The 13,578-nt window shown below is 40.0% G+C and overlaps 1 protein-coding gene across 1 annotated transcript in view; it reads right to left on the bottom strand.

Annotated features, from left to right (window-relative positions):
- The window catches only part of LOC105433680 (uncharacterized), a 102,325-nt gene that overhangs the window by 38,793 nt on the left and 49,954 nt on the right, over window positions 1-13,578 (bottom strand). The gene's annotated exons all lie outside the window — the stretch shown is intronic.

Below are 13,578 nucleotides of genomic sequence, written 5' to 3'. Positions count from 1 at the left end.
TACTTTCTTCGGTTATCGTCGCGTAGATACTCCAGCCGTTATCAACTTTCCTAATAGTGCGGATATTCTATGTGTATTGGTGTAAAGAATTGATTCCTGAGGGCACTCTCACCTTTCGTCTGACGCTGTCACATTCCTTACAGTTAGGAAATATTGAACCACTGGACTACTGCGAGTGCTACACCCTTCTCGATCGTTCGCGAAATAGAGCATTGTGACACGTGCTCTAGGATATTCATAACCGCGCTACTCGAGGAAGAGGGCCAATTGAGACTTTTAGATTCCGCTATTCCATCGACGACGCCAGTGCTACCACTGACGTAATAATCTCGCGCCGCCTGACAAATTTTTCTCTCTCTCTCTTTAATCGCGAAGAACAATAACCGGTCAAGATAGTAAGAAATGCGCGCTGTTCTTCTTCGATTTAACCCGATACGCAGTTAGCGATTTGCCGCTCGATTGCTGGCAGTATACCGAACGGTAGGCGTGTTCCCCCACTAAGTCCGGTGCCACGCAGCGTTCCGCTGCCGCGATCGCCGCCCGGGACGTAACAATATCATAGGTTGCCTGACTTTTACTCGCGTTAGTTTATTTTTATTCAGCTGACAGTTTTTGCAATTTGCTATATAGCGACTGATCTCTTCTTTCATGCGGGATCAAGTGTATTTCTCCCGTATTCGCGCGTATGTTTTTGTCACTCCCTTATGTCCCCCGATGGCGGACGCGTGATTCCTCTACTATCCTCGGTCTATCATCTACAGGCGGGATCGTAGTTTCGTTAGTACAAATGTTTATTTCTACGTCCCAAAGCATCCCATAAAGCATTTCGCAAAATTTTATCTACCATCCCAAACGGTACGCCGTTTACACTACCTTTATAGATAGATATGGTCCGCAGGCCTAGCTCGTGTATTATGTCGGTCAATGACCCAGCTGCTTCCCGTATGCTTTCGAGAATCCTGAGGGCGGAGACGTTTCTTTCGATGAGGAGTGCTATGACATGTTTATTGCCTACTCGCTTTATCTTACCGCGCCCGACAACGTCGCAGGGTTCGAGCAAGAGTTTTTGCTTACTCAGGATCAATGACCTTAGGTCGCAAGGTTCTCCCTGTGCGTCAACAAATACGACTAAATTACCTTTCCGATTTGCGAAATTATCTCCGATCTCCCTTACCCTAAGGAAACGTGGCTGATACGGCGCGTTATCGGCCTCAAATAAATTTTCATTTTCGGTTGTATCGCTTTCACATTCGTGGACGCTATTGTCAATATCAGTTCCCGAGATATGTTCGTCGGGAGCTGAGATTATTGTTTATCTCATCGCGTTCGATGGTGACTACGTCCGATTCCCTGTTCTCCGCGGCAACAGGTATTCGCGGATTCCGCGGAATGGGGCTATCAAATAGCGGCTCATCGGAATCAATTGGATTAATCTCGGACGATGGCTCGCGTGTCCCGGCGAGAGGAAGCGCTTGTACCACGGGATTTCGCGACAGCGCGTCCGCATTCGCATTCATTTACCTCTTATATACTACCTCGTATTCGTATTCGGCTAACTTTAGCCGCCAGCGCACTAACCGTCGAGTCTTTTACGGAGTGGAGCCACGTCAATGGTTTGTAGTCTGTAACCAGCTGGAATTTGTGGCCGTACAAGTATGGCCTGAAATAATTTACGCAATAGACTAGGAGCTCCTTCTCAATGGTCGAATAGTTTTGCTCGGGCGGGCTCAACAGGCGAGAAGCATACGCAATAGGAAGGTCCCTACCTATCGATCCTTGGCTCAGTATCCCGCCGATAGCGAACTTAGACGCGTCGGTCGTTATGACGAAGGGTTGGATGAAATCGGGATACTGCAATAATGGCTCCGAGCAAAGGGCAACTTTCAGCATTCCGAATGCGAGTTCCTGCGAGTCCCCCCTTACATTGTGTCTTCTTCTTCAATAAATCGGTCAGAGGTTTTGCCGTCTTTGAAAAGTTTGATATGCATCGACGATAATAATAATAATAATAATAATAACCGGCGAATCCCAGAAATTGTTTCACGTTTTTTGCGTGGACGCGGGAATTTCTCTACTGCACATATTTTCTTAGGGTCGGGTTTTACCCCATCTTCACCTATCACATGATAAATATGTGACTTCCTTTCACAGGAACTCACACTTGTCTGGCTGGAGGCGGAGTCTCGCGTTTCGTAGTCGGTCGGCCTAACCTATTGAATTTGATTTCGTGCTCGCGCAGGGAGCTGGCGTATACTACTATATCGTCCAAATATACAAATATTTCTGTCCCTTGCAATCCACTCAACACTTGGTCCATAAATCATTGAAACGTCGCCGGGGCATTCTTCAACCCAAACGGCATTCGTTTAAAATGGTAATGCCCGAAGGGCGTAGAAAAGGCCGTTTTCGGCGCGTCCGACTTATGCATAGGGATCTGGTGGAAACCCGACGCTAGATCGAAGACGCTAAAGTACTTCGTGCTCCCCAGCTGGTCTAGTATCTCGGTAATATTGGGAAGAGGATACGCGTCTCCTATCGTTTTTTCGTTTAGCGCGCGATAGTCAATTACGCCAGCGTCGGTTGCCCTGAGAGTTAGGTTTTTTGGGCATGATCCACAGGGGGGAGTTATACGATGAATTGGAATGTTCTATTACATCATGTTCTAATAGCTTGTTCACTTGTTTGGTGATCTTTCCTCTTGTTCCTCGCTCGTTTTCCGAGAGCACGTCTTAAGGAAGCGAGCATCCGAAGCCGATAGAAAGCCTGAGTTTTGTTTGGGATCCTCCCCAACGCGCCAAGTTCGCTTGGCCTGGCCGAAAATCGTATCTCCGAATCTCTCACGGCAAGCCGAGAGCTGCTGGGGTCTCTCCAGCGCGTCGAGTTCGCTCGATCCGACTCCGCCATTTCCGAGATTTCTCCGCCGGGTATCGGGGTTCTCCCCAATACCATCGTTCCTTTCCGAGTACCGGGGTACGCCCTGGTCGACCGAGTTCATTCGGCACTCACTGAGACAGACGAGGAGTACACCTCCTGTCAGTCGAGCCCTCTCGGCAGGGAACGGGCCCATCCGTTCTCTGATCTAAACGATCAAACGCCCTCGCGAATACGTCACCCTCGCGACAGCGCTTTAATATCACCGTCGATTTAAAGTTCCATGGCGAGTACATGCGACACCGCCGCCGCTGCGCGCGCTCCGCGCCACCGAACTTCGCGCAGCGAACAGTATCGCGTCGACCGCCGAAGCGATACCGCATTTGTACACTAAACCATACGCGCGCCGATCGCTATCTCGCCCGTCCACAGCCACAACCATTTGCGAAGATCGGTGCATTCCAACGCACCGTACACTATCATTCTGTAAATAAATCATTGTTGCAATACACGTAACAACAATAAGCGAATTTCTGTCTCCAACGTCCTCGCTTCCTCCTCCTGGTAACCAACTGAACGCTCTTCGCGCGGGAAAGCGAGACCGTTTTAATCTAATACACACCCTTATTTCAAGAATAAATTTTGTTGATATCCTCATATGGATATATTTTCCCTGTATAGATACATTCTCCCTGTATAGAAAATCCTTTCGATGGAGAATGTATCTATACAGGGAAAACATAAATACAGTTTGTAGCTACAATTCTTAATTCTCGAGATATAAACAAAATTAAAAGTATATACAAGCATATAGTATATTAGGTGTACAAAAAAGTTCTGAGCTTTTTTTTGTAAAATTCAATTTTTATTTAAAAACAAACAAAAAAATATTAATCAGCGAAATATTCCCCGTTTGCATCAATGACTTTTTGCCATCTTTCGAGTAACTTGCGAATTCCTTGACGATAGAAGCTCACCGGCTTCAATAAAGTCATCAATGCATTTTCGTATCTCTTCAAATCTCACGAAATGTGTATCAGTATACCAAATGGTACGCTGCAGCGACCGGAATAGATAGTAATCGGAAGGCGCCATGTCTGGGCTATACGCCGCGTGCGGGAGAAGTTCCCAGCCTAACGCAAAGATATGGTCCTGAATCGCTTTCCCAACATGTGATCGAGCATTGTCATAAAGCAAGATCACTTTACAACGTCCTTGGCCAGTAAATGGCCTCTTTTCTTCTAATTCATCGCTCAAATTGATCAATTGTTGTTGGTAGTGGTCTGCCGTGATTGTTTCACCCGGTTGTAACAACTCGTAATACAACACACCTTTCCAATCCCACCAGATACAGAGCAAAATCTTCTTGGCGTGAATATTAGGCTTTGGTCGATGTCGAAGGTTGACCAGAATCAACCCATGATTTTCTACGTTTAGGGTTATCATAAAGAGTCCACTTTTCATCGCCTGTAATGATTTTGTGCAGAAAATCTTTTTTCCGGAACTTTGAAAGCAAAGTGAGTGCAGTGTCACGCCGACGATTTTTGTTGTCTTCGGACAATTCATACGGAATTCATCTGCCTTCCTTCTGAACTTTTCCCATCGTATGTAAACGTACGGAAATGGTTTGCTGCGTAACGCCAAGCTGTTCTGCAAGCTCCTTTTCAGTTTGCGCAGAGTTTATATCCAGCAGTGTTTGCAATTCGTCCGTTTCAATCTTTTGAGGGCGTCCAGCAGGCGGTTCATCTTCAAGACTGAAATCTCCTTGGCGAAATTTTTGATACCATCTTTTACATGTAGTACGACTTACAGCGTTCTCTCCATATGCAGCACAAATCATTCCAGTGGCTTCAGCAGCATCTTCAGATGAAACGCGAAGTGGATGAAAAATCGAATATGCTCTTTTGTTATTGCCATCGTGAACACTACTGATTTTTGAGGTTATGTGCATCAAACGCCAAACCGTATAGCATTTTGAGAAGGCCAAATGTCAACGTTTTAAAACCGCAAAAGGGCGGGAAGATATATAAAATTTAAATTCTTATTTCGATTGTATGAAATTTAAAGCTCAGAACTTTTTTGTACACCTAAAAACCTCAAGCGACGATACCTTTGCGCACTTGCATTTCCACTTCCACTTGCACTCCCACTCGCACTCGCACTTGCACTTCCTCAGGAATAAACTACTTGATCGGAGATAGCTAAGCATTTGACTAACACTGCTTAGCGCTTGAGCAACTCGCCGATTTACAAATAATTCTTAAATCGCGTATCGCATTCTATAGATAAATTAGTATATATATATATATATATATATATATATATATATATATATATCATCTATAACAGTGAATAAATCCCGATTCAAATACCACAAATGTGATATATTATTCCTTATTCCCAAAATCGAAAACTCTTTCCTGAAAATAAAAGTCACTTCGACATTCCTGTTACCCACTTCCCTCGCAGTATCTAATCCTGAGGTTTTACCCTCTTAACTGCATGGAAAAGAATCTCACAAATAACGTGTAAGTATAGCGGTCGAGGATCTGTTGATTTCGACTCCGTCCGACCTACCAGGACCTCCAGGACGTCACACGAAGACAAAAGACTTTTTGATGGCAGCGGTGGGATCCCTCATTTATTGGGATATCCAAAACTTGGTGGGTTTCCACTTACCCTTATGGAATATTCCTCATCTCATGAAGAACTGAAGAGGAGATTTTCAAGCAAGTGATAGCGAGGATTGAACTGTGATCAGGACTCTCGATTATGGAATACGCTTGTCTTGCTTTACATTACTGCGACTCACATGTAAGTCAAATTTATCATTTATAATTGTAACAAGACTCGAAATCGTTCGGTATTTGTAAAAATCCGCTATAAAATTTTAATCACATAACAATAAAAATGATTGATCGCGAGGTAGACTCTTTGACTCGTCAGATAGGCGATATAAACGTTAATGATGACGTTAACACGAACCATCGTACAAATGCGAATATGTCATATACCAGTTTACGTAATGCTTCCGAGACAATTCTCCCGTTCGATGGAAAAATATGCCTGTATCGCAATTCGCTAATAGGTGTCTGCATGCTCGAAATATGATCCTCCCGAGTGCCGAATATGGATTAGTTCAAATGATTAAAAATAAATTAGTCGGACCAGCATTGAGAGTGGCTTTAAGCGGAGAATATAATGATATCGAATCCCTGCTGACTGTCTTAAAAACAGGTGCGATTCGCACCTGTTTATTCTACGTCACAATTGCACGGAGAGCTTTCTAAAATAACGCAATATCCAGATGAGTCTGTGGTAGATTACGGTAGCAGAGTATTCATGATTTTACAACTAAAATCTTGCTACCATACCGAAAATCTGAACCAAGCTATTCAATTCGTAAATTCAGCAGAAACCAATGCTGTGAGAAATTTCTTAACTGGATTAAAAACGGATATATATATGCGAATCCACCCATGAGAACCGAGAACATTAAACAACGCAATAGAATCTGCCATAAAAGCTGAAAGCGAATATAACGAGCATATGCAACGTATGAGAATAACAGAGGGATTAATACAGTCTATAAGGTGTAATAATTGTCTTGGATATGGCCACATTTCTCAGTCGTGTAGTACTTTTAATCCCCTTGCTCAGATTTCGCACGTACAATGGCAGCCTAAGGTTTGTTCTTTCTGCAAGAAGATGGTCATACGCCAGCTGAATACAGAATGTTACAACCACGAATTCTAAACCCATGAAATCCGGGAATCAATGTAAACCCGCGAAATCAAAATTATAATATTAATCAAAACAACCGACAAAATTTCCCTACTTCAAGAAATATGGGATTAATTTGTCGATATTTCAAAATACCAGGACATAGCTCAGAACAATGTCAAAAAAGGCAGTACAACAATAATGTGAGAAATCAAGAAAATCGAATCGGAAACCGAATGTTTGAAAATTGAATTCTTGAAAATTTTCAATGTAACAGATTGCAAGAAGCTCCGGGAAACTGAGAGCGGGCACAGCGAGTCGGCGCAGCGCTGAACGAACGCCCACGAGTGCGCCTGGTAACTCCGAACGAGAACCGCGAGGAAACGCCAGTGTAATAAACGTCGTATGTAATAAAATTAGGAAACCACCTTCCGTTATACTACCAAGCAAAAATTTGGTTGACGAACGAGCAAACTTTATGATAGATACGGGTTCTGATATTAATATAATAAAAGAAACCTGCCTTCATGAAAATATGCCCATCAATACCAAAATGGTGTTTGAGCTAAGTGGAATAACTAAAGGTCGAACTCGTACGATAGGCGTAACAAAAGTACGCATTTTCGACGTCGATATATTATTCCATGTAGTCACGGATAAATTCCCTATTCGACAGGATGGAATTTTGGACTGAATTCTTTAAGAGTCAACGAGCAACCATAGACTACCCGAGGGTCTGATCGTAAATGGCAAGCCATATTATTTTCATAATGATGAGACCGTTATTCTTCCCGCTAGGACGCGAAAACAAATATTTGTACGAATCGCTAATCCAGAAATAAAAAATGGATATATTCCAAAGTTAAACGCAGGACCGCAGATGTACTTACGTAATGCCGTCAATCAAATCATCACGGAGTAGCGCATTTATATGCTGTTAACTCATCGGATGAGGATACAGAATTAGCGATCCCTACTGTAAAGCTATATTCGAAGAGATAAGAGAAGAGATTAAGGAAAATTTTAGTAATAAACGAGATAACGACGATGAACGTGTTAATAAAATATTGCAATTACTACGTCTCGATCATTTGAACGAGGAGGAAGTCACTAGTACCACTGGCCTAGTAACATCCCATGCGGAAAGATTTCATTTGCCAGGAGAACCTTTAGGCGCGACAAATGTTTTTAAACACCGAATATTTATCACTGATGATCGTCCGATTAATGTCAAGCAATATCGTTATCCTCAAATACACAAGGAGGAAATACGAAGACAGGTCGACGAGATGCTGGATAATGGTGTTATAGAACCTTCAAGTTCGCCTTACAATTCTCCATTATGGATTGTTCCCAAAAAGGATGATTCCCTAGGAAATAAAAAATGGCGTCTAGTAATAGATTTCCGTGCTTTAAATGAAAAGACTATCGGAAACGCTTATCCTCTTCCAAATATCATTAACATATTAGATCAGCTCGGAAGTGCAAAATACTTCTCTGTATTTGATCTGGTTCATTAAATTCCTATGGATGAAACAGATAAACATAAAACCGCATTTTCAACGTCGTATGGACATTTTGAATATAATCGTATGCCATTCGGACTAAAGAATGCTCCTGCTACATTTCAGAGACTAATGGATCAAGTTTTGACAGGATTACAAGGAATAGAGTTGTTCGTATATCTTGATGATATAGTTTATGTCCGCTCACTCCAAGAACATGAAACAAAATTTCATAGACTTATAAAACGACTTACTAAAACTAATTTATACTTGCAATCTGATAAATGCGAATTTTTTAAGAAAGAAGTAGCATATCTGGGACACATAATATCTGAAGATGGCGTACGGCCAGATCCAAAAAAGATAAGCGCTGTGAAAAATTTCCCTAGGCCCAAAACACGAAAGAATATTAAACAGTTTCTTGGACTTGCAGGATATTATAAAAGATTTATTGAAAACTTTTCCAAGATTGCTAAGCCTTTATCTGATTTAACAAAACAATCAGTTGCTTTTGATTGGCAACGGAAACAACAGGATTTGATGAATTGCGGAACGCTTTATGTTCAGACCCGATATTACAAAATTTTAATGAACCATTTATTATAACAACAAATGCATCTGGATATGCAATTGGAGCTATATTAAGTCAAGGAAAAATAAGGAACGATCTTGCAATAGCATACTTCTCGAGTTTAAGCGATGCAGAAACAAGATATTCAGCAACAGAAAAAGAATTACTAGCATTGATTTATGCAGTAAAACATTTTTGCCCCTACATTTATGGCCGAAAATTCACATTAGTAATGGACCATAAACCACTATAATGGCTAAATTCAATAGCTGATCCTACCTCGAGATTAATACGATGGAGGCTTAAATTAGCAGAATACGATTATCAAATAAAATACAAACCGGGAAAGAAAAATAAAAACGCCGACGCTTTATCACGAAATCCTACAGAAAATATTAAAAATATATTTGCTCTACAAGCAAGACGTGCACGATCTTCAAGCGAAGGTTCCATGGAAGCCGATTATAAAAAACAAAAAGTTTCACATTCAAAATTTAAAAGAATGTGGGAGAGTGAGGGATCTGGAAATCCCGCACCACACAAAAAATTAAGACCTGAAGAATTATCTCCTTATGAAGATTCGAATGATGAATTAAAAGAACCGTCCAGAAGTAAATTTATAGCTGACTTAGAAAGCAGCGATAGTACAGCATCATATTATTATGATACTGACTGTGAAACCGATGGCTCAGAAATTATTAAGAAGGGAAAAAAAAGAAAGCGAGAGAGTAGCTCATCAAATCTGGAACATCGCAAATTACAACAAAGAAGAAAAAAACGGAAGCCCTCTAAAACTTCAAGTTCTGAAAGTATAGTGAAACATCACGATAACGTTAAGGAAATGGCGAGGCCTGTGAATACGGCTGAAGGACGTAATTCGGCCGAGTGTCATACCGATGACGATACCGCCACACGACAGCGCCAGGAAATGGAAACGCCGATGGACTACAGCGCCGTTGTAGCAACGCGCAAGCGCGTGAGCACAGACAATATAACGGGTGGTCAATATGAAAAGAAACCTAATAAAAATACACATAAATATAAATATTTACAGGAAAAACCTATGGTATAATGTCCGCAGAAAATTAAACTTGCGAACGTTCATCCAAAATGACGTAGTAAATCGAACGGCACTTTAAATAACGCATGCGCGATTTTAAATATTAAAATATATATAATTTTAAATATTAAGATTTTAAATATTAAGATATTAAGATTAATTAATGGTAAAATAAGAATTCATTTTCTTTCGTCTCGCGATAAAACATAATTTTACTTTATTATTATTGATTTCTTTTGGAAATATAATCTGGAAATATAATTCTATAACTTAATTTTCTTTTCTCGAATTGTCTCTTCTTCGGTTCTCGATGTTACAGCTGTAGAAGAGACGAGAGAGCGTTCGATGACCTTTAGTTTACACAAAAAGGGAGACTTATCGCACTCAAATATTTTTAACGTAAACTTTCAAACGAAGGGCCAACTCGGAGTGCCTTTCGTTGCGCAGCAAAATTTAACCGACGACGAAAATGAATTAAATGAATTCTCGTTTTGAATAATAAGATTTATCTCTAGGCATTAATGATATCTTCGAAAATATTAAGTTTAGTTTTATCTTTCTCTTTTCTCTTTCTTTTATTTTTCCTACTTTCTCATAAATAATTGTAATACAAAATAAATGCTCAGTCGAGGAGTGCTTTGTTTGCCCCTCCCCTTTGCGCCTGGCCCTACCCTAGAAGTACGGGCGCGGACGGGGCAGTAGTGAACGAATCTCCGAAGAAGATAGTCGTTACCAAATCATTGGAAAGCACAGTCACTGAATCTGATAATTAGAAAGGACAAGTAAAAGGAAAGGAAAAAGGAATCATTAGAATTCTAATACGTTTAATAATTTACTTCTAACAATTCAAGGTAATTGTTACGTCGTGGGTGTTACGACTGCACGATTCTTCTCTTTCGGGTATCTGTTATTAGAATTTAATTAAGCAGATAAACGAGTGACGCATGTTTTGTTACTCTGTTAGATCGCGACGGTCACACAACTGATCTCTTCCGGAGGTCGGTTTCTAGAATTCGGCTAAGCGGATAATCCCTATTATCTTAATCGCTGAAGTACACCGACGTTACATCTTGATGACTGCGCGACTCTTTTCTTTCGGATATCAATTATTAGAATTTAGTTAAATAAACGAATGACACATGTTGTGTTACGATCGCGACGGCTACGCCGCTAATCTCTTCCGAGAGTCGATTACTAAGAATTAGGCTAAGCGGATAATCTCTATTATCCTAATCACGGAAAAACAATACGTGTACAGATGTTTTCCTCAACGAAATCATATATATATAGTGCCCTTAAAGGCACAGAAGGCACTCTCTCTGCAACGTCCCATTTCTTTACACGGTCGGAACATTTCGTTTTACCAGTTTGTCGATAATTCAAGTTATCAATAATTTAGTCAGTGTCAGTTGAAAACAACCAACAAGAACAAGCAATCAAGTTTCCTAACGACACTATTACCGCTTTCATCTCGCAGATCTCAACTCTACAGAATAAAAGTAAGTTTAATTACACATAAAAAATTCCCTTAGTAATAATTTTCGGGTCTCTTCTCCTTATACTTTCTCATTCACCCTTTCTATCCTCTGCCGTTCTCCTTACACGTCTACTCCCTTTTCTTTTTCTTTTCTCTTTCTTTCTTTGCTTCAGCTGTCGAACCTCTCGGGCTCCCTATGCGTTGCGGAGCACTCAGCAGGTTCATGGCTGCCGAATAGTTTGGCAAAAATCTGCTTCTTCCCTGTTGGCTTCAGCCGTCGAATCTCTCGGGCTCCCTATGCGTTGCGGAGCACTCAGCAGGTTCATGGCTGTCGAGTAACTCGGGAAATCTATTCTTTTGGCTTTTTTCTCCTCTCTTACAATTTTCTTTTTCCCTTTTTCCATTTCTCTCCTCTCGGATCTCTCGGTTTCCTGAAATATTTCAGAGATAGCCTTAAGGTTCGCGACTAACGACATTTCCTTCATATTCCAAATCCATTCCTTTTTAGTGAAAGCTGCATCATCCACACTCTCCGACGCTCAAAGACGGAGGCGAGCCCTGAAGAGGCTCCGTTACCGTCGGAACAAGCGAGCTCGCCAGACGGGAAGCTATCCTTTGCCTGGGACATCCGAGGTTTTAATACATCAAGAAACCACGAGTTGTTCCAGCAGGAGACCCAATTATTTACATCTTTCTCCTCCATCCTATTCCCCGATCAAACCTGAAGACCAAGCTGAATCTGGATCACCCCCAGATTTCAGTGTACTCTTCCCAGAGCGCCACCTCCAGACATACTCAGATTTCCTGAAATCCTTGGACGAGTTCTGTGAACTACGGACTCCTTCCCCTCCTCTCCTAGACCTCACCAGCGAAAACCCGACCTCCTCTCAGAACACACACAGTCAACAACATACAATTTAAAATAAATTAATAACAAATTAAAAATACTAAATTAATAGATTAATAGAATTATACACAGGAAAACCAAACAATACATCCGTCGATTTCTAGAACACACGAATTTCTGTACGTAACACCCTTCCTGTTTTATATTTTTATAAATATATCGTCAATAAATATATTCCTACGAAAAAAAAAATATGATACGATCTTGTAGCTAATGTACGATCTTGTATACGATCTCGATACGTAATTAACCTTGTATCATCTTAAAATTATTAATTATATGTAAAATTTAAATTATTTATCGTTTAGTTATTCACTCCCTCTTTCATTCCTCGTCATCCCAAGATTCGCGCATGGTCCTATCCCTGGCAAAAGAGATTAAATTCTCTTGCCTAAATTACGGACCGACGGACGCACGTCACGCAGTCGAAGTCATAGCGTCTTTTTCAAGACGTTGACTCGCACTCGTGGCTCTGCACAGTGTGTCCGACTCGTAGGGACGCCTCAGCGCGGTCACCTGCGAGAGGGTATTTGGAGCGTCCTTCTAAGCCCCATCCATTAAAAAAAAAATATATAAAAATATATTTACCTCGGGTTGGACGTAACAGTAATCATTACCTCTAATATTATTTGGAACATTTGATTTACCTATATCATATTACTTAAATTGCCTATATTATATTATTGGATTAGCTTATATATTATTCGACCTACTCGTACTATATTACTGATTTTCATTTCTTTTTGACATCATTACCTATATAAATCTCAGAGATAACTTGAAATTTAATTACCATATTTATATTGTACCTCGTTATTATTATTATTACATCTACGTCAATCTATGTTTAATGTCAATATCCTTGTTTATATAAAAATATATATATATTTTTAATATTCTTTAATCGTATACCTTTGAATTTACACATTATTCATTTATCATCCCTATTTAATATTCTCCGATTTACATTTCCGTTTCATAAATAATTAAATTCATGTTATCCTCATTTTGCATCGATTAAATATTCATATATAATATTCATATATGTAAACCTGTATTTCCGATATCATGGCATTATTTTATTCACCACTATATTTTATGATATAATTCTCATTAATACTTTCATTACTATTATTATATTATTGTTGTAATTACTATTATATCTATTGTTTCTATTATTATTATTACTACTATGTAACTACTTATCCATGTTACACATAATATCTTACTAATAATCCTAGAAATCATCTTTTTGTCATACTAAATAATTTGAATCATAATTTCACAATCAATTACATCAACAATCATAATTTTACAATATAATACTACATAATACAATACAATACCCTATCCCGATTATTACATTAAATAAACATATTTTCCCGCGATTTCCGCTCGGTCGCGAGTTCAATTCGAAATATAATTCGTAACCGTATCCAGTATCGCCATTGAACACAAATACAT

The sequence above is a fragment of the Pogonomyrmex barbatus genome, unplaced genomic scaffold (genome assembly GCF_055798465.1).
Source record: "Pogonomyrmex barbatus isolate J1 unplaced genomic scaffold, ASM5579846v1 scaffold11, whole genome shotgun sequence".
Classification (NCBI taxonomy): domain Eukaryota; kingdom Metazoa; phylum Arthropoda; class Insecta; order Hymenoptera; family Formicidae; genus Pogonomyrmex; species Pogonomyrmex barbatus.
Note: the sequence above shows the minus strand (reverse complement) of the source record. Positions and strands in the feature narration are given on the sequence as shown.